Below are 20,001 nucleotides of genomic sequence, written 5' to 3'. Positions count from 1 at the left end.
AGAGCCACCGAGGCGGTGAGCGGTTTTACATAGGGGGTATCGATTCAAATTCAATGTTGACAAGTGTTATACACTTTTGTTACATCAAAGACAAAAGAGCCTAGTAAGGAACGAATTAAAAAGTACAAAAGTACAAAAAGGACAGAGCCTAATAACATAGTCAAGCATAGTCAAACATCTAAGTTAAAATACATAATAATACAAGAATGTTTCCGAAACCATGTCGTTGACGGCGTCGTCTGCTTCTCTGCTGACAGTGCTTGCAATAGCCATGACTTCGACCTGCCTGTCGTTTACAGGATCAAACGGCAGACCTTCAAAATCCTGCAACAGAAGCAACACTTTAGTGAATAACTAGGTAGATGTACGCCAGACCACGTCTCGCGTAACAGGCTTCGCGATATTTTTTTTAAATCCAATTTTTGAGCTAGAATGCTCTTCTTCGAACTTGATCTGTCTTTTTATGTCACAAAACGACCCTGAAAATTTCAGGTCGCTAGCTCAATTCGTTCTCGAGTTATCGTGCGTACAGACAAACAGACAGACAAACAGACGCGAAACTTTTTGATCATCAGTGGAGTAATAGGCTTCGCTAATCGCTCAGCTAAATAGGCTTCGCTTTCGCTCAGCCAACAATTCAGGTGTCTTTACGGAGTTGCGGTTTGGCCGACTACAAGAGAAACTTACTTTGTCAAAATAGTTCGCAGGCAACAAGCGCATGCAGGAGTCTGGATCCGTAGTTGTCGCAAACCCAATAGTTCTCTTTAATCCAGAGACATATTTCTTACCTACATCTTCTGGCATAAAGGCAAGCAGAGGTTTGAGGACGTCATCTTCATGGCAGGGCCCGCGTGCCCCACTCATATAAAGGGCGTGCGTGGCCTGGACTCTTTGCGGGTCTAGATCTTTACGTGCACGGACCGAGTGAAGGGTCCACCTTGTAAAGGAGATGTCCTCGCACTTGAAACAGTATGGGTTTGGGTTGTTTTCAGCACCGTTTTGCCGAAAAACTCGCAACTAAAAAGAAAGCTTTCATTAGTGCATGTCTTAAACATGGCCAAAAATACAAAAAATTGAATGTGTTGAACACATTCAATATCCTTCGGAGTTCCGCGAATATTACGCGGCCTTGACGGTGTCACACTCCTCGCCAGTGAACGCTGGGGTACCGTTATTGAAAAGCCTCCTTCAATATCTTTAACTTCACAAACGACCTTCTTTTTTTTTTTTGGCAGTTTTTGGAGTTTCAACGACATCAGCGACACTTTCATCGTCTTGCGAAGTGGCCGTCTCCTTTGACGTCGGCTTCTTTGAAGTGCTTTCTGTGACCGTCTCATATTCACGATTTTCTGACAAGCGTGAGTTCTTTAGAGGCGTCCCTTCTGGCTTGTCACTTCTTGACTTTTTCGGTGGGGGCTGCACCATCCTTGATGAAGCGGCATCAGCAGCAGCTGATCTCCTCCGGCGGTATCCTCAACTTCACAGACGACTCTTTTCTTTCTGGCAGTTTTAGGAGTTTCGACGTCAATTTCCATGTCAGTATCGACGACGCTTTCAAGGTCTTTACAAGTGGCCGTCTAATTTGTCGTTGTCTTCTTTGGAGTCCTTTCTGTCACCTTGGCAGCCGTCTTATTTTCACGGTTTCCTGACGAACTCGAGTGTTTCTTCACAGGCGTCCCATCTGGCGTCTCACTCCTCGACTTTTTCTTCGGGGGCTCTAAGGCGACCTTCCTTGACGAAGCGGCAGCAGCAGAGGAAAGTGATCTTTTTTTCATCGCCACTTCTCTTTTCTTTTGTTCTTCCTCAGTAGCCTCGAACCTCATTCTACCGCGTTCTACTTCCTTCTTCTCCCTGTCCCTCCTATTTTCCGTCTCACGTTTCAGCCTCTCGCTTGGTTTTATTGGGTTGCTCAATTTCTCCTTCAGCCTGTCCCGAACTCCATTTAATTTGGCCACTAATTTGTCATCTTTACTACTTCCAGTTGTGTGCGCCCTGCGGCTTGCTAGAGCTACACCGGAGCCAGTTAGAAGGAATGGCTTAGTTGTTTTCCTTGAGCAAGGTTCGGGCTGCGTAAACAAGACAAGACTATTAGAAGAAAAAATGCCACAAAATAAAGAAAGTATCTTCGAACGATTTCCACTACTTACCAATACTTCTTTTACCCCAACCACAACGTCTCTGCCACTGGCCATCGACACCTTTGCACCCGAATCCCGCACATTTGCGTCAACAGAGCATGTCGTTACGTTTCCAAAAGTTAAGTTGATCTCATTCAGTCCTGAAATAATAATTATGTCAGTACTTTACCATCAGCTCATAACGAAACAATAGTACAGAAAAAGTCTTACGTGGAGGGCTGCTGGGCGGCCTTAGCAGGTTTTCCAGGAAACCGTCAATTGATGGGTCTGGCAATAGAGACGTATCGACGCCATCAAGAACGGAATCTAGTTCTTTCATAAGAGCATCAGACACATCGGGCGTAGATTCTACACTATCTAGTAGGCGGAAGTTCTCTTTCGAATGATACCAATATTACGTTTTCGGTGAATAAGCGACTTACGCGGTTATCCGGAGCGCCAAGCGAGGTAAGCGGTTGTCCGCAGGCGCGGAGTGAGCTGAGCGTTTTCTCAGAGCCACCGAGGCGGTGAGCGGTTTTACATAGGGGGTATCGATTCAAATTCAATGTTGACAAGTGTTATACACTTTTGTTACATCAAAGACAAACCAAAGATGTCTTAAATAAAAATAAAATTATCCTAGGGAAACAGACAGCCAGCATGCTTAACACACAAACTTCTCCTCAGCCTTTTCAAAGCACAAATGAGGCAAAAGAAACTGATAAAATACATACTTTAAGACATTGAAACGGAATTTCATAGAGATAATAATGTTGCAACTGAAAATATTCACAAAAACTCGAGCTAAGCATTTTTTGGAACAACCAACAATCAACTGGCGATAAGCGCTGCTAATTTACTGAAACTTATGTCTTTTCAGGTCCATTCATTACTCAACGACATTAAACGTTTTACGTTTAATTTGCTTTCTTCTGACAAGCCACGCAACGTTCTCTGCAGGTGACTGTTGTGCAATCTGAATTTTCAAAGAGGAATTCTGAATAGAACATGTTCCTACAAAGGGGCCAATATGAGAACGTACAAGCTTTGAAAAATCTGACGTCTGCGACCCATGTTTAAAGACACAAAAACGAACAACGGTATAACCTGTGACGAAAGAAAGACAAGTACGGTTTATTAAATGTATTAAATTTAAAGCACTCGTCCATATTTACCATAGTTTGTATGTTTAATCGCACCTGCTCGTGATGATAGACCATGAGATACCCAAATTCTTTCCTCGTACCTCTGAGATGGATCACAAGTCGCCACAAGTAGAACACGTGGGATATTGATGCGAGTCGTGCCTCTTTTCACGAACAGCCAGTTGCAATATTGAAGGGAGTTGGCATAATATCGTGCTGAATAATTCCTGCAAAACACGTATTAAATTATGCTTCTCTTAGCCACAAAATGTTTCATATGAATCATATGAGCTATTTTGTGTTTCCAGCACCAACGACGTGGACGTGGAAGCATGACTGGTACCTTTTGGTTTTTTTTTTTTAGTGAGATACCCCTTTTTTTATTATGTATTTCAAAAAAATAACAATCAAAGCAAATTAAATTACGTCTCATCACATTGATATAAAATGATTGAATGGTTAACAAAACAGTGATATAGAACAGATGAACATATTAACATGCACCTACAAATTATCTTCGTCAGTTGAGTCCAAATCTGACAACTCAAGTTCTTGATCAGCCTGCTCAATTACTCTTTGGATGTGGTCCTTGGGAATGACCTATGAAAAAAGAAGGGGGAAGACTAACTGCTGATTCAAATAATCATCTTGCACTAAAAAAGGTAATTTTGTACTCTCATAATCTTCTTTAAAAATTTCAGCCATGATGTAAACAGGCATAGCGTCGAACTTTTTGGGTGTCAAACCAACACCAGCACACAGAAGGAAGTTCTTGAGCTGTGCTTTGAACTCATCTTTACCCTCACGTGCGGCGTCATACAAAGTGTCAACTAGGGTATCCTCGTGAAAAGGGCCTCTTACATTGCTTGAGCATAAATCTTTAACCTCCGCGCACTGACATCCTTATGCGCCTCAATATGTGACCAGTTGGCACTGATTTTACCATCCATTGGACACATAATTTTCACATTCTGGATGACATAGTTGCGATTGGACACTCCAAACTAAAACACAATACAATATCTTGTCATAAAAATTGAGAGCTTCCATGCACATCAGTGTTGAGAAAATGTCACTTAACCCCTTCATCCATAGCCTTCGTAACCTTAGGAGCTGCCCTTTTGCCTCCTGAGCACTCAGAAGAAGGGGGGGGGGGGCAGCACACTCTTCTCCCGGCGTCTCAATTGCACCCCTTCATCAGCAGGTTGCGTAGGCCTGACATACTTAGAGGGATCAATTCGTTCGAGCACAACACGGCAAACCTTTTGCTTCGGGTCACCAATTTCAAAAAATTGGAAGTATCACAAGCAGCAGAAACGTTTTGTTATGTATGTGTCCCCCTCCTCCACTACATTTCCCTTCTATTTATCTTTCAGAGTGAAAATCCTCAGGTATCGCATACCGACGTCGAAAAGCATAACGATCTCATCACTCATACATTTGCAAACTGTGACTGTGCATTACTCTTCTGCTCTTGCCCGACATTCTACAGTAAAATAAAGGTGTAGGTCGACAACATTAAACGTGTTATGTATTTTGATATGTCCAAAATAAACAAAAAAAGATCACTCTTGATACGTTTTAAGTTCATGTTACTCAAAGGTTTTAAAATAGGTACCTTCTATGTAATGTTAGTTAAAGAGAGAGAGTGCTGAAAAACTTACAGGGTACGCAGGTGCTACACCTCCTAGTGAGAGAGCAGGCGGCTCACAAGGGCTCTATAAAGCTGCAAAGAGCCCTACAGGCGTGTCAAACACCATCCCACAATTTTTTTCTGCACCCGAAATTGAATCCCCAAGAGCATTATAGAACTACCGAAGTCGGGCGTTTCAGAAAAAATAGAGAGGGGAAACCCAACATAACTGACTGAGCAACTGAGTTAGAATATTACCCTTAGGCCTCCAAGGCCCTCGGCAATCCCGATAAAAAGGACTTAAGCTGTCCTGATGCTACGTGTTAGTCGTTTCGAAGCAGAAGAGGTTTGTACGCGATGCCGTAATGCCCAAGACAAAGGTAACCGTTTCAAAACTAAATATAGATTCCCACAATCGGGGAAATAAAGATACATGAAAGAACTACACCCTCCTCTCCTCCCATATCAACATATATCGTATATTTTACCCCCTACTCTTGTTGCAGAAACAACAGATGAAAACCGAGTTCACTCACCAATAAAGCATTCCGGTAAAGCTGAAATGCAGAAGAATGCAGGGAACAAGAAAACGGAAATCACATGTAAAAGCATAGTGATTTCGGTTTTCTTATTCTTCCTCGCATTCTTCTGCATTTTATCTTTACCGGAATGGTTTATTCATCGAGTCGTGCCGAAACCGGTGGCGCCAACTTCAGCAAGCATACACGCAGTCTAGTCATGGTCCCTGAACGGCGCCCTGGTAGGTACGCGGCAGGCAGCAATTCTCACAGATTTGACACAGACAGAAGACGCACCTGCGAGCACGTGCGCAATCGCCGATCTGAAAATTGAAAAGAGAGTAATTAAAACAAGCGCCAGATGAGTCCAGTTATACAAGGTAGATGTACGCCAGACCACGTCTCGCGTAACAGGCTTCGCGATATCTCACGATTCACTGTAACGCTGCGACGCGCCTGCCATACATCTACCTAGGCCTGCGGCGCTGACACCCGAGTCGGGTAGCGCAAAAATGTGCCGGCCCGTCAACTTCCCGTCACTTCGACTAAACATGCAGGGTTGTACATTTTTCGCTTGTTTTCGTCAAAAACTCCCTGTGGCGCCTAAATGGTTAAAGATAGAGCCAAACGGACGAAATTTTCGCCCAGAGGGCTCTTCTTTCATGAGTTACGCTTTACGAAATTGTAAAAAAAAATATATAATTGAAAAACCGGGGACCGGTGGTTTTTTAATTTTTTAAAAAAATCTAAGTTTTGAGCCAGAATGCTCTTCTTCGAACTCGATCTGTCTTTTTATGATAGAAAACGACTCTGAAAATCCCAGGTCGCTAGCCCAATAGGGTGTTCCAGGCTATCTAAAACGGAAGTGAAAAAGAACAAACTCACTGATTTATCTGTTTCCGTCCGCCAAGTATGAGAAACTACCATGGCAGTTTGGTCCGATCCTAACCTCTCAAATATGGAGGGGAGCTCGAAACTGATCTGACAGTTTCTCTTTACCTGAAAGACATCGGAGGCACGTGATAAGCTCGACCAATCAGAGCCATTACGGAAACCGAGAGGTCAGTGAGTTTGTTCTTTTCCTACTTCCGTTTTAGATTGCCTGAAACACCCTATTCGTTCCCGAGTTATCGTGCGTACAGACAAACACACAGACAGACAAACAGACGCGAAACTTTTTGATCATCATTGGAGTAATAGGCTTCGCTAATCGCTCAGCCATTAATGCAGGATTGCTTTTCGTAATCCAAATCAATGACGTCCAGCACAACAACAGTGCCGGCATCAACAGAGGCATTCTCCCCCACTTCCACTTCCACCCAATCCTCAAGCGATTCCTCAAAAATGCAGTCAGACGTTGGCAAATCAAAGTACAAGGTAGATGTACGCCAGACCACGTCTCGCGTAACAGGCTTTGCGATATCTCACAAAACACTGTTACGCTGCGACGCGCCTGGCATACATCTACCTTGGCCTGCGGCGCTGACACCCGAGTCGGGTAGTAGGAAAATGTAGACAAAGGTACGGGACTACGGTCCTCCTGTACGGGCGCTGACACCCGAGTCGGGGAGTGGGAAAATGTACACAAAGGAACGGACAGGTCCGTCAACGGCCAATCACCTCGACTAAGCATGCAGGGTTGTACATTTTTTCGCTTATTTTCGTCAGAAATACCCTCTAGCACCTCAACGGTTTGAGCTAGAGCAAAACGGACAAATTTTTTGCCCTAAGGGCTCTACTTTGACGAGTCATTTTTGGGACTCGTTTTTCATTTTTTTTAATCCAATTTTTGAGCTAGAATGCTCATCTTCGCACTCGATCTGTCTTTTTATGACACAAAACGACCCTGAAAATCCCAAGTAGCTCGCTCATTTCGTTCTCGAGTTACAGTGCGGACAGACACACACACAGACATACAGACAGACAGAAAAAGTTTTTTCCGACCAGACGGAGTAATAGGCTTCGCTAATCGCTCAGCCAACAAGACTAAGTGGCAATAACGCCCAAAACAGGTACCTTCTTGAATTTCTTGCTGGGGAGTCTTTTGAGAGACCTATGACTTGTCTTCCTCATAATTTATTGATTTCAGTTTCAGAACCTTCATTGTTGTTGTTGCTGCTACAGAAACCACTCTCCAGATTTTGAAAACTATTGTTTAATTTGTCAACATCTACTCGATTAGCAATGTCCAGTTGATCATAACTCTGGTCTGCAGGATTTAAAATTGTTGACTGGTCATAATTGTCACAAATAAGAGGAGCAGCCAATGGTTCCTCTAATGGCTCAAAGTTCACTACAACTGAATGATTTAGAAATTTGAACGTCTTCAACTTCTCTAGTTTGCTAATGGCACCAACATTTTTTAACTGCAACAATAATTCATTGATAATGAAGGTATATACTACAATAATGTCATATTATGTTAATAATTAAGTCTCACACTCACTTCAATGTCTGCAGAATTTGACTTATTACCATAACATATATTGGAAAGTGGCCCAAATTTCTTGGTGAAGTAGTTTTTGAAGACCGACTAGAACAAAAGATTTGATCAGTAACTGCAAATAATTCAATGACAAAAACATGTTCAATGAAAATTTTACCTCCGAGAAAGGCTTTGGCAGGTTAGCTATAGTAAGTCTCTTGAGCGGTACTTCTGCTTCGAACAATCTTTTCGGTGTAGATGTGTGAAATACCGAACCCAGCTTGTAGGACTCAAGGGTCGGGACGTTACACACCTTTTTAGCTGCTGGACTTGCGAACTCGTCCATTGTTGCTTTTAACCTTATCAAACACGTGCGATAACTTCACTGACAGCTTTCCGACCGAGGGCTACACCGCGGTCACGGCCGTGTCTTCTCACGGCTTCGAAGGTCAGACGTCGACGAAACCAGGCTGACAAACCGAGGAAAATTACCAATTACTTATTTACGTTATTCACCGACAACTTCCGACTTGCTTTCCAGTCCCTATTGAGTAGAAAAACGTTCATTTTCCAATGCCCAGCACCGCGTCCGAACGCTTCCGCAATGCGCCCGCGGAACCCGTGCGGATCCGCGCCGGATCCGCGTTAACTTGACAACCCCTTAGGCCTTGCCTTGTGAGAAGGAATATTATTGAAGAAACGGATATTACCTCCTTAAATTACTACATCCTACTTCATAAAACAGGTACGTAGTATTACTCAGTAAACCGTGTGATGCAAGAACTCTGCAATAGTTTCATTACACACGTATTTTCATGGAGTACCCTCCTAGCCTATCTGGGGACTCTAGGTTGTAGGCTCCTTTCTGAAGTGTAAACAATGTTTTGCATTCGGATCGCATTAGTCCTAGTTTAAATTATACTCTTATTATTCGAAATGCACCGGAGGCACTTATTTATCTTCAAACCAAAGAGCCAACCAATTTTTTTTTTCCAGTTTGTAATCATAACCTAATGTACTGTTTGTTCACATTATGATAGACATGCAAACCTGTTGACATGGTATGCTGCTGCAATGATAATAACTTTAAATCAAAGCTTATGGTGCACCACTATTTTAAACAGTATTGTACACTTAATGTAAAATGATAGAATAAATATTTGTGATTGTAAAGGCATTTTGCTATTTGAAAGGTTGATCCAAACCTGTGCCGTTTCTTGTTTGACATCTATTTGCAACCTGAGGCTTTTGCATTACTTCAGATCACCTACTGCTTTCATTCTTTCTATTTCTTTTAAATATCATTGTTTGTATCTTTTATGATGTATTTATGATGTATTTATATTTTTAAACCATTACATGTTGCTAGTGCCAAAAATATTTTTAACTTACTGTGAATGCCATTCCCACATTCATCGTTTGATAATTGTGGGGATATAGATGGTCTTTGGTAAGTTTGTAGCAGCGTTAAATTGGCTTTTCTCTGGCATTGTCTGCTTGCCACAGAGCTTCCCAATGAGAAAACTTAACGGTGCCGTCAGGTGTAACAAGCTGCAGAAATATAAACATCAAATAGATATAAAATAGTTGGTTTTGGTTGATGCTGGTTTAGAAATATTTTACTTAACTTACATCTTTCACATTTCCTTTGACTTAAGTTAAGGATTTTTATCGAATGTGAGAAGTCAGAGCACATAAAAATCCTTCTCCCAGAATCACAAGGGTGAGTAAAACTTGTCCTCCCCTTCACAGTAATGTCCACCGTGTCTTTCCTTTTCTTTCTTGAGGAAAATGGGTTTTTGAGACTCATCTCTGTCCACATGTTCCTGTTCCAGGAGGCTCCATCGCAGACCCACATGTCAACAGGAAAGCCAGCTTTCTCCAGCAAACCTGTAGCTTCAAGACAGAGCTTTCCTAGGATTGGTCCCTTGACAGCACCTTTAGAGAGAAAGGCTCCTATTGTTTGAAACCAAGCATTTTCCCAAGGCTGAAACATGAAAACTAGAGCATGGTCCCCCGGTCGATCTTTCAGTTCTTCAGGTGTGAGCATCCCAAGATTTACTATACCCTGAATCTTAAATAAGTTGCAATTAAAATGTCAACATGGTGTTAAGCAGATTTCATTAAATAATAGGCAACCTGTGAGGGAAGAGAGAAAGTAATGAGGTTTCTGGAAAGTAGCAGTTAATTGTATTTTTTTAATTGTACAATTGTGAAATTAATTTACCGTGACGATCAGCCGATTCCATTTCTTTACTTCTCTTTTCTAATAGCTCAAAAGTGGCAGGCAGAAATCCATAAGCAGGTTTCAGTCTCTTCATATATCTCTGCAGAGTACGGAAAGAGGGTAAAGCCAAAGTTTGATCTCATTTTACTGTACAGGCAGGGAGATTTTATCCTCAAGAGGATACATTCGTTGATCCACTGCTGGGTGTATCTCCTGCCATTCGGACCCTTGGCCCTCGCACAATTAATGCAGGCCAGAACTGCTTCCTTCTGGCGAGGAGGTAGGCCTAAGTCTTTGGTTATATCTTCAATTTGTGTCTCCTTTAGATCATCATATTTTGTTTGCATTTTATCCAATCGTTCAGTTAATTTTTCAACCTGTGGGGGTGAGAATACATAAATTAAACAAATAATATTGCCTAATTAAATATTAGTAACAGACAAGAAAGTACCTGTTTCATTAGTCTTCTTTTCAATGCATGTAATTTTCTTGATTTAGTTTTTCTTCTTATTTCTTTATTCTTCCCTTTTCTTTCTGATTTTATGATACCATGTCTCTTTTTAACGCAATTGTGACACCGTTTTGCTGCTTTCCCTAAAGCCAAAATGTGACAATATCCTCTGCAAGTTTTGGCAAATATATCTTCAATACCCGTTCCAGGACATGCTGTACACTTGTTTACTTGTTTAAAGCCCTTTATCCCGCAGTGATGTCCACGGACATCAACTACTTCGGATCCCCGTTAACTTGACAACCCCTTAGGCCTTTCGATAGATTTAACGCTCCTGAGTCGACTCTCGAGGTATCGAATAGATCGATTCGGCCGCTGTGTGTGTGTGTAAACAAAGCCCGTCATGACGCTCCGCCTTGGCGGCTGTGAGCTCTCGGCGAGGTTTAGAGGTGTGCCGCGGCAAGGTAAGTGTCTAAAGCAGTTCGAAAAAAGTATTCCAAGCCAGAATGAGCCTTTGAGAATGCTGATCAATCAATATTTCAGTGTATTTTCAATGTTGCATAACTCAATAATGCCGTGGAATAGTTGATTTCCCAGGACATCACTGCCGGACCAGGAAATTCTATTTTATCAAGTGGGTTTTCATCCAAAATGCCTGACTGAGCGTGTTTCACCTTCAAACCAATGTGTTTTGTTTACCACAAAAAATGTTTTTGGGGAGCATGAAGTATTTTCCAAAATATTGAGGAAATTGTGAAATTTAGCTTTTTGTCGACACTTTGTCTGATTATAAAACGGATATAATAATGACTTAGGGTTGCCTTCAACTAACTCCGCATTATCACCCGCAGTGCGAAGGAAAACATACCCCTGAAACCTGCGGCAGGAAAGCCCGTTTAAATATGTGAGGACCTTGATGTGAGGCAAGGTGGATTAAGGACGGTGGCGGCACTCCGGCTCTACAGCGCTCTTTTTGCTCACCAAAAGCGGGCCTGTCCGCCGAGCGCAGCGTTGCCTACTGCCCAGGGTGAGGGGCCGGCCGGCGCGCGGCGGCTTATGGAGCGCGGACGGTTTTTCGTCCCTCGCGGGCTTTCCTTTGACTTTTCGGGATTGGATGTAAGGATATCGATTAAAGAGCACGTCTTCACCCATCGAATGAGCCCTCGCCCAGCTCGATAACACGACCCAGTCGGCGACAGCATCAATATACATTTCACGGCAAAAGCCCAAATCGCGACGCGGCTGCGGGTTTTCGCTCCTGGCGCCTTTCCTGTTCATTTTGGATGGGGGTCGAAAGCGAGGCGATCGTAGGGAATGAAAAGAGCTTTCAAACGCGCAAGGTCCGGACTCTGTACGACCATCCTGTTCCGAACGCCGATAATAAACGTGACGGCGTTGCACGGCACGGCAGCGCTGGCCACGCGGTACAGCCGCACACTAAATGTATTTGTAGTTTTTTGTGCAAACGTTTGCACAAAGTTGCGCATACATTTCCATTCGCACGAATTTGTGCGCAAATATGTACGAATTTGTGCATACGCATGCATAAAAACATGCACTTCTTCACACAAATTTGTGCGAATGGAATGTATGCGCAACTTTGTACAAATAAAACCTACAAATCAGTGTGCGGGAGCTCGTACGTTTGTCATCGGCGTTCGGCACAGGATGGTCGTACAGAGTTCGGACTTTGCGCGTTTGAAACCCCTTTTCATTCCCTACAATCGCCTCGCTTTCGACCCCCATCCAAAATGAACAGGAAAGGCGCCAGGAGCGAAAACCCGCAGCCGCGTCGCGATTTGGGCTTTTGCCGTGAAATGTATATTGATGCTGTCGCCGACTTTGGTCGTGCTATCGAGCTGGGCGAGGGCTCATTCGATGGGTTAAGACGTGCTCTTTAATCGATATCCTTACATCCACTCCCGAAAAGTCAAAGGAAAGCCCGCGAGGGCCGAGAAACCGTCCGCGCTCCATAAGCCGCCGCGCGCCGGCCGGCCCCTCACCCTGGGCAGTAGGCAACGCTGCGCTCGCGGACAGGCCCGCTTTTGGTGAGCGCTTGGGAGCGAAGTGCCGCCACCGTCCTTAATCCACCTTGATGTGAGGTTATTCGACTACACGGCAGTGATGTCCCTGGACATCAACTCGGAAAAGGCACTTCCGGACGCGACCAAACACTAAAATCGATAAAATCGTATTATTTAATGCCTAAATTGTGAGGAAGTCGCAAAAAATATTTTTTTTAAAGGTTATTTCCATGGTTGCCGGTTTAAGGGTTAATAAATTCTTCTAGATCTTGAACACTGTGTATTTCTCTTCTTAAGTCAGTTTTTTTATTACTTATGTAAACTGTTGCTTTGACACTGTCTATATTTTTTGAAATTATTACCTGCTTCTGTGCAGCAAAAATATAACCAATTTTTACAAATTGAACAAAGGCAACACTGTCTGGACTCTTAACAGAGGTCCACATTCCATGGGGCAAGGAGACCTGCTGTGGATTGTCAAACAGGATAGAGGCCAAACTTTTATTAATATCATCTACAGTATTCTGGTTGACTGTTAATTCAGGTGTATTAGGACTTAAAGGTTCAGAGACATCTGTGGAAATATTTTGTGTCACTTCTGATTCTATCCTTTTTGTAGAGGGACCGGATTTATTGTCATCTTGATCATGAGCCCTTTTTCTTAGTGATGGGTCTTTCCTCGGCTTTGGTAATTTAACATTAAGATACTTGGAACTTTTGAGTCCTCATTGTTTAAGTTAAACTTTGTTGGAATTGCATTGGGTGCTAATTTAGGAGGCCTGGGGCCCCCTTTTATAATGTTCCCATCTGGTAAAACAATTGAATCGTGTTCTCTAATAATAAAATAAGGTTCGAAGTGGTTTTCACAGACTCTGGTGTTTGCATTATTTTTTTCTCTAGGAATGAGGATGGCGACTGAAACATTCGGCCGTCAGGATCGCTAGTGGCACTGGTCCCCTAGCGCGCCGCCGGCCGGGCGGAGCGTGTGTGAGCATAAACTAAAATTGCATTCTTGGGTACTTAACTCAAACAAAGTACATCGACCATTACATCAAAATAAAGGCGAAAGAGTGAGGATTACAACGGTATAGTTCCTTGTGTGATTGAAGGCTGTGTACTCGATCAGGGCCGTTTGGCAATATGGGCTGTTTTCCGAAATCACTAGAGCTTTTTCAACCCGTATTTTCCATGCAAGGAGACGACGCACAGCGCCTCGCAGACCCTGCGCCCCCTGCCAACATGGGTCAGGCAGACTAGCTGCAGCAGCCTCACCAACAACAGACAACTCTCTATCGAGTAAGTTTACTAGTGCACCTGTTTCAAGGCAGTAAGGACAAACGTTATCACCTCCAGTGCATGATAGTGCACGTCACACGTGTCTCATCAGTTTTTCCAGACAACCCGCTCCAAGCCAGTCATGCAGCCAGCCAAGCCAGGTCAGCCAGACTGCTCAGGCCAGCAGCGCCAGCAGCAGCGGATCTCGGTTCAGCGAGATGAAGCCCGTGCTTAAACGTGGTAAGCAATATCCATTCGTTCCGGGTTTTTCGTTGCACGAGCGTTTCACTAACGCGAGTCTATTTTTACCAACTGGTCCCCTGAATTTCAGGAAAAACATCAGATATACCGAGCCGCCACCGAAGATCAGTAGGCCTCTCGGCCGAGCCAGTGACACGCGACGTGTGGATGGTTAAGTCAGGGACGACTAAGGGCATCAAGTACACGGTGCGCGCCACTGGAGCACCTTTCTGCTGTTGCGAGGTCCGGTGCAACTCCTGCGGGAACCTCTGCGCGAGGATATACCTCTGCACGTGCCCTGATGGCAACAGTTTATGCAAACACATTCACGCTGTGTTCGCGACGAGAAAAGCGAAAGGTTTGCTGCCTTATAATGCCCTTTTGGCAGTTCTTTTAACACTGTAACTTAATACGCACTCTACAACAGGAAAACTTTTGTCATTTACCTTACAGGGCCGTCCAATGCCAATGTCTCCGAGTCGGGTGCTCACGATGAGGACGAGGGTGTGTTTGTGACACTACCCCTACCCCAACCCTAGTAGCCATTGGATACCAGGGATGTGGAGCAACAAATGCCCGGTTAGTATCTCTTCCATACTGTAATGTCTGGCTGGCTCCCATGTTTCCAAGATTTTTGCTTTCCATGACAATTCTGTTATTGTGTACAGGGTGTCCCATTATTTGTCCCGGTGGCTGCAGTAGACAGGCAGACCCACCACACCACTCTCTCGAGGGTTAATGCAGGGTCGCTGGGGGTGACCCCGACGTGACACGTCGCGTCTCACCCCCGCGACAACGCATTCGCCCTCGAGAAAGTGGTGTGGCGGCTCGACGGGTTCGCCTATCTACTGCAGCCACCGAGACATACGAGACACCCTGTATGGCACACACTTCCATGTTAGTTATGTGCTTTCCCCTTCAGGGCCTTCCCTGCAAGCGTCAGAACCCAACTCAGAGCCCATTCACTGCTCGACCCGACCTAGACGAATGGTCTGCTCGTCGTGATTATGATGTAGACGAGGATCCGAAGACCGAGCAAGACCTGGCCGCGATAGAAATTTTCAATGCAGTTGAGGGTAAGGTCCTTTATAATGCAACAATATCTACACGGAAAAAAAAGATTCGCTGAGCCAGCTAATATATTGACTGGTATCTGGACAGACAAGCACATAAACTTCTGTAACCACTATACTGTCTACTCTAATCAATCATTGGCTGTGCCAGTCAAAAATTAGCTGTAAGAGCTCATCCCTTACCTAAATCAGTCGAGGTCTACCTTACTGAGGCAGACAAATCATTACTTCATACAACTTATCTTTGACTGGCACAGCCAATGATTGATTACAGTAGACAATATAGTGGTTACAGAAGTTTATGTGCTTGTCTGTCCAGATACCAGTCAATATATTAGCTGGCTCAGCGAATCTTTTTTTTTCCGTGTATGATAGAGGCACACTTCTTTCCCATTCCTTGCCTCTTATCATGTTTGACATACTTGCACTTTTTCGGATGGACTCGTCGTTGTAGACCAACACTCCGCCGACATGCTGAAATGGAGTGCCAGCAAACTTCCTGTGAGATAGGTGGTCAACATTGACCGGCTGGGTCACCCTATAATCATGGAAAACTACAATGTGAAATATCGGAGCTGGCTGGTGATTGCAACACCCCAAAACACAAAAGAAGAAATTGATAGGGCAGTGAAGGAGGCAGAGGAGACATCTGGAGTGTCCATGAACAATACTGAGCAATAGACTGCAACTCCACCAAACATCCAGCGTCTCCAGCGAGTAGCTTATGGCAATTGTTACACTGCTGTGAAGTTGAAGAGAGGCACTATGAAGGCTCGCATTTTAGTGAGGGAATGCTCAACGGATAGATAAATAAGTGCTATAGAGTATTATTGGGCATTACACTTCTGACTATTCTGTTTGATTTTTGTGCAAATAACTGGTTTATGAAGTCCTATGTGTATTGGTAGACTGTCCAGGCCAAAAGTCAAGTAGCAGGTATCGTCGCTCCCTGGGTCGCAATCGATTCCAGGGCCAAAAATAAGGTTTACGTATCTCAGGGATTTTCAATTTTCGAAATAAAAGAGGTTGCGCCACGGTCTCGAAGGTTTTCGATTTTTTTTTTTAATTGCCTTAAGTACTCTAAAATCATATTATCTCACTCGGATTCGGCCGAGTGAGGTCATCCACACGCTTACATCGTCTTTAGACCTCACCAATCAGGAAAGCAGACCGTTGGCTCTCTTGGGGTGTGTTGCCTACGTTCCACGGGGACGAAAATGGCCGCTTTGGTGTCAAAATCGCCGTTTTTCGAGGTTTAACGGCTTCTCTAAGCCACTTCAGCCGTCCGGGTGCTACTTCTATGGCACGGAGATGTTGGCCAACTGTTCCCCTGTTCAGGAAAGCGCCGACCGTGCGGGCAGGTTGCATAGCTACCAGGGGCAACAAACCATTTTAGAGCATTTGCGAAAAACGAATCATGCGGGTAAAAATCGTTTCTTATCAACAAAGCCTCACCCCGAGCGTTGCTGAAGGACACGAAATCTACCGGGTGTCCAGGCTAAGACACGCCAGTACGTTGGGTTGCCTATGCACTGGCTGCAGGGGCAGCAGGCGCGGGGCGGGGACAGTGGCAGCTCCCCAACCATTCCCCCGCCACCCGCCCCGCGCCTGCTGCCCCTGCAGCCAGTGCATAGGCAACCCAACGTACTGGCGTGTCTTAGCCTGGACATGGACACCCGGTACGCCGCAGTTTCACTGCACCCCCAGCGGGATCTTCCGACTGAGCCGCGGACCACCCTGATCCTTAAGCTGATCGCCACTCAGCTCCAATCGCCTCTGTTCTCTGACCGTAATATCCGACCGCCTTCGAGTCCACACTCTGTGGCACCTGCCGTGTGGAACTCGGGATCTTCCGACTGTGCCGCGGACCACCCTGATCCTTAAGCTGATCGCCAATCAGCTTCAACCGCCTCTAATCTCTGACCGTAATTCAGACCGACTTCGAGTCCTGACTCTGCGGCTTCTGTAGTGTGGCACTCCGTTTCACTGGAGGTCCCTCGGTTTGACACTGGTCAATCTGACCCAGTACCTGAATCGGATTTTTTGGCTCCTCTTAGCTACTGCCGAAGCGCTATTTCCAGCACCAACTACATGGAAGTGGAAGCCATCTGGTGCCATATTTTTTTTTATGAGCGCCCCGACCGGGCGATAACGTGAGCGTGTTCTCGCATGACCCAGGGGAAAGGTGCTCAGTCGATTACAACCACAACAAAGATGATGACTGCGTCTAAAGCCCTCTAATCTGTTTGAGCATCTGAAGAACCCCCTTACGAAGGGCAAGGCGGCTCTAGAGCACGCAAATGTAGATGCTGAAAGGGCCAAAACCCTCATAAAGGCGCAGAATTCTAGGGGTATGCCCGCCCCGTGTATTGTTGTATTGTTTTGCTTTTGGCTCCTCTTAGCTACCGCCGAAGCGGTATTTCCAGCACCAACTACGAGGAAGTGGATGCCATATGGTGCCATATTTTTTTTTTAACGGTGAGCGCCCCGAGCTCGCACTCACCGGTGACAGCCATTCGCATATTGCTATCTCCCATTTTTTAAATTATTTCTTCTTTTAATTTCTTTAATTATACAACAGTACAAACCACGCAGACAAAATACTGATTCAAACAAATCTTAAGTGGCTCCACTAAAAATTAACATCTAATCAACATCTTCTGCCTCTTCAATCTTGGTCGGTGTCGACGTCCAACATGACGCGGTTTAAGTGGTCCTCTGGTTTAACCTGAAAGAGAAAAATATAAATGTTAGTTTATTTTCCAGATTTTGTTCATTCGAGAGTTTACATTAATTCGTAATTACCCAGTCTTTCAAAAAGCACTTTTTGACATCGTGTATAACGATGCAATCATTTGGGTTGGAGGAACTGCCAACGCCGACGTTTGACAACAAATTCACCAGTAAGTCCTTAATTTTAGTGGCGTCCCCTTGTGCCAGCATAATTCCTCCTACAATAGGCTCCAAATGTACTGGTCCCCGCATAGAGCGTGTGTTCAGGATCTTGTTGTATAGCTGGATGCGCTCTGCATCCAAGTATTCATGTTTTTTGCACACACTCCCGGGCTTCTCAAAATGAAAGTTTAGAGCAGCAAACTTCTGTTCGCACAGCGGGCACCACCCGTAAATATCCCTTTCATTTGGGGTTCTATTTTCGACTCGGAACTGAAAGAACATGTGGAAAAATGAAACTAGCGGAAACATAAATAAAAAATGCAAAGTTATACCATTCCAGCAACAAGTAAAACATACCCCAGCGCCAGTAATTTCTTGATTTCAGCTTCCAGCGGAACTGTTCTAGGCCTGTTGACTGAATTTTTCACCGTTTCTTCAAGTTCGACCTTAATGTAGAGCTTGTTCTTGATACGTTTCACCATTGCTGACTGAGAGCCAGTCAATGAAACATCAGAATCCGTTTCCGCATCCCTACTGGATTCATCAGTATCTGAGATGAAACCCGAGTCTGGCGGCTTTGAAGTTGTCGCTATCAATGTTGGCGCTTTGAAAGCACTGTTGGGTGATAAAAGTTTTTTGGTAGGAGTCGGTGAGGGTTACAACATTGGGGCCTGAGACGGTGAGGTTGACGACACTGGGACCTGAGACGGTGAGGGTGACGACACTAAGGTCTGACTGGGAGTGGGTGTTTTAGATCTCTGCATGGCTTGAAGGCGTTTTTCAGCCTTTGCGGCCCTCTCCGTCACCTCTTTTTCTATCTGTGCCTTTTTTGCATCACAGAGCTTCCTCATTCCGTCCCGTTCCTCCTTTGTTTTTGGTGTCACCTTTGCAGTTGCCTCTATTCTGCGTTTTAAGATCTTTGGCTTAGCAGGCACCAAGTCCATTGGAAGGATAACATTTTCCCTCTTCGTATAGCGTGGTCGCATGACTGGCACTGTTATTGCCTTCATAACGTCGCTCTCACGGTCATCCTTTTCGCCATCAGACTCTGGTTGGGGTGGGTTGCCTGGCTTCCAGGGGCAATAGACTTCGACAATATTTTTAGAAAGCTAAAAACTTATGGAACGATCTTTGTTAGTCGCCGATCATGTCCGTAAGGCATTTCGAAGGGGTTTCTTTGACCGTCCTCTCGCGTAACAGGCTTCGCGATGTGTCACGGCACGCCTGGCATACACATGGCTAGTCGTGCAGCCGACACGTCACTTATCTATTTATTTTGTGGATTTCGCACTAGATTTTGAACTATATTGCCGTTCATTCGCGCTTTTCCGCATACCCTGTGATAAATTATCCCTGTGCAGGTGGAGGTCGACATGTGCGCACCGATAGGAGAAGCGTGTACGTCCGTTTCTTGATTTTTTCCCGATTTTTCTGATTTTTTGGATGTTTTTCAGAAGGGGAGAGAATCGTCCGAAATTGGCGGATTTCGTCGGAAATCGGCGAAAATCGTAGGAAATCGGAATAAATCAGGAAACCGTCCCCAAAATATGAGGTTAATCAGGTAAACTCGTGAAAAGTCGTGATAAAAGAATACTATCAAAATCTGGTCCTTGTAACTCAGAGACAGAAAATTGAACATCCTGTTCTAAGAATACAGTTTTCTATGTTTAAACCGTGCGTGACAAAAAATGCGCCCTGTTGGGTAGGCCACCGGTGCTGCTGATATCCCGGCGTGCACGGCCATCGCAGCGGGCGTCAAGTCTCCTTTCCCCCTGATTTTTCACGATTTCTTCCGATTATTTTAAAAGTTTTCCTGATTTTTCCGACTTTTTACGATTTTCTCCGATCGCGAGGCCTGTTCCGCGAGAGGATGGTCAGAGAAACCCCTCCGTAATGCCTTACGGACCTGATCGTCGATTAACAAAGCTTGTTCTGTAATAAGTAAAATATTATTTAAATTTATTGCCCCTAGTAGCCA

Source organism: Frankliniella occidentalis, unplaced genomic scaffold, assembly GCF_000697945.3.
Source record: "Frankliniella occidentalis isolate FOCC.00 unplaced genomic scaffold, Focc_3.1 Scaffold55, whole genome shotgun sequence".
Classification (NCBI taxonomy): Eukaryota; Metazoa; Arthropoda; class Insecta; order Thysanoptera; family Thripidae; genus Frankliniella; species Frankliniella occidentalis.
This window is presented reverse-complemented; position numbering follows the sequence as displayed.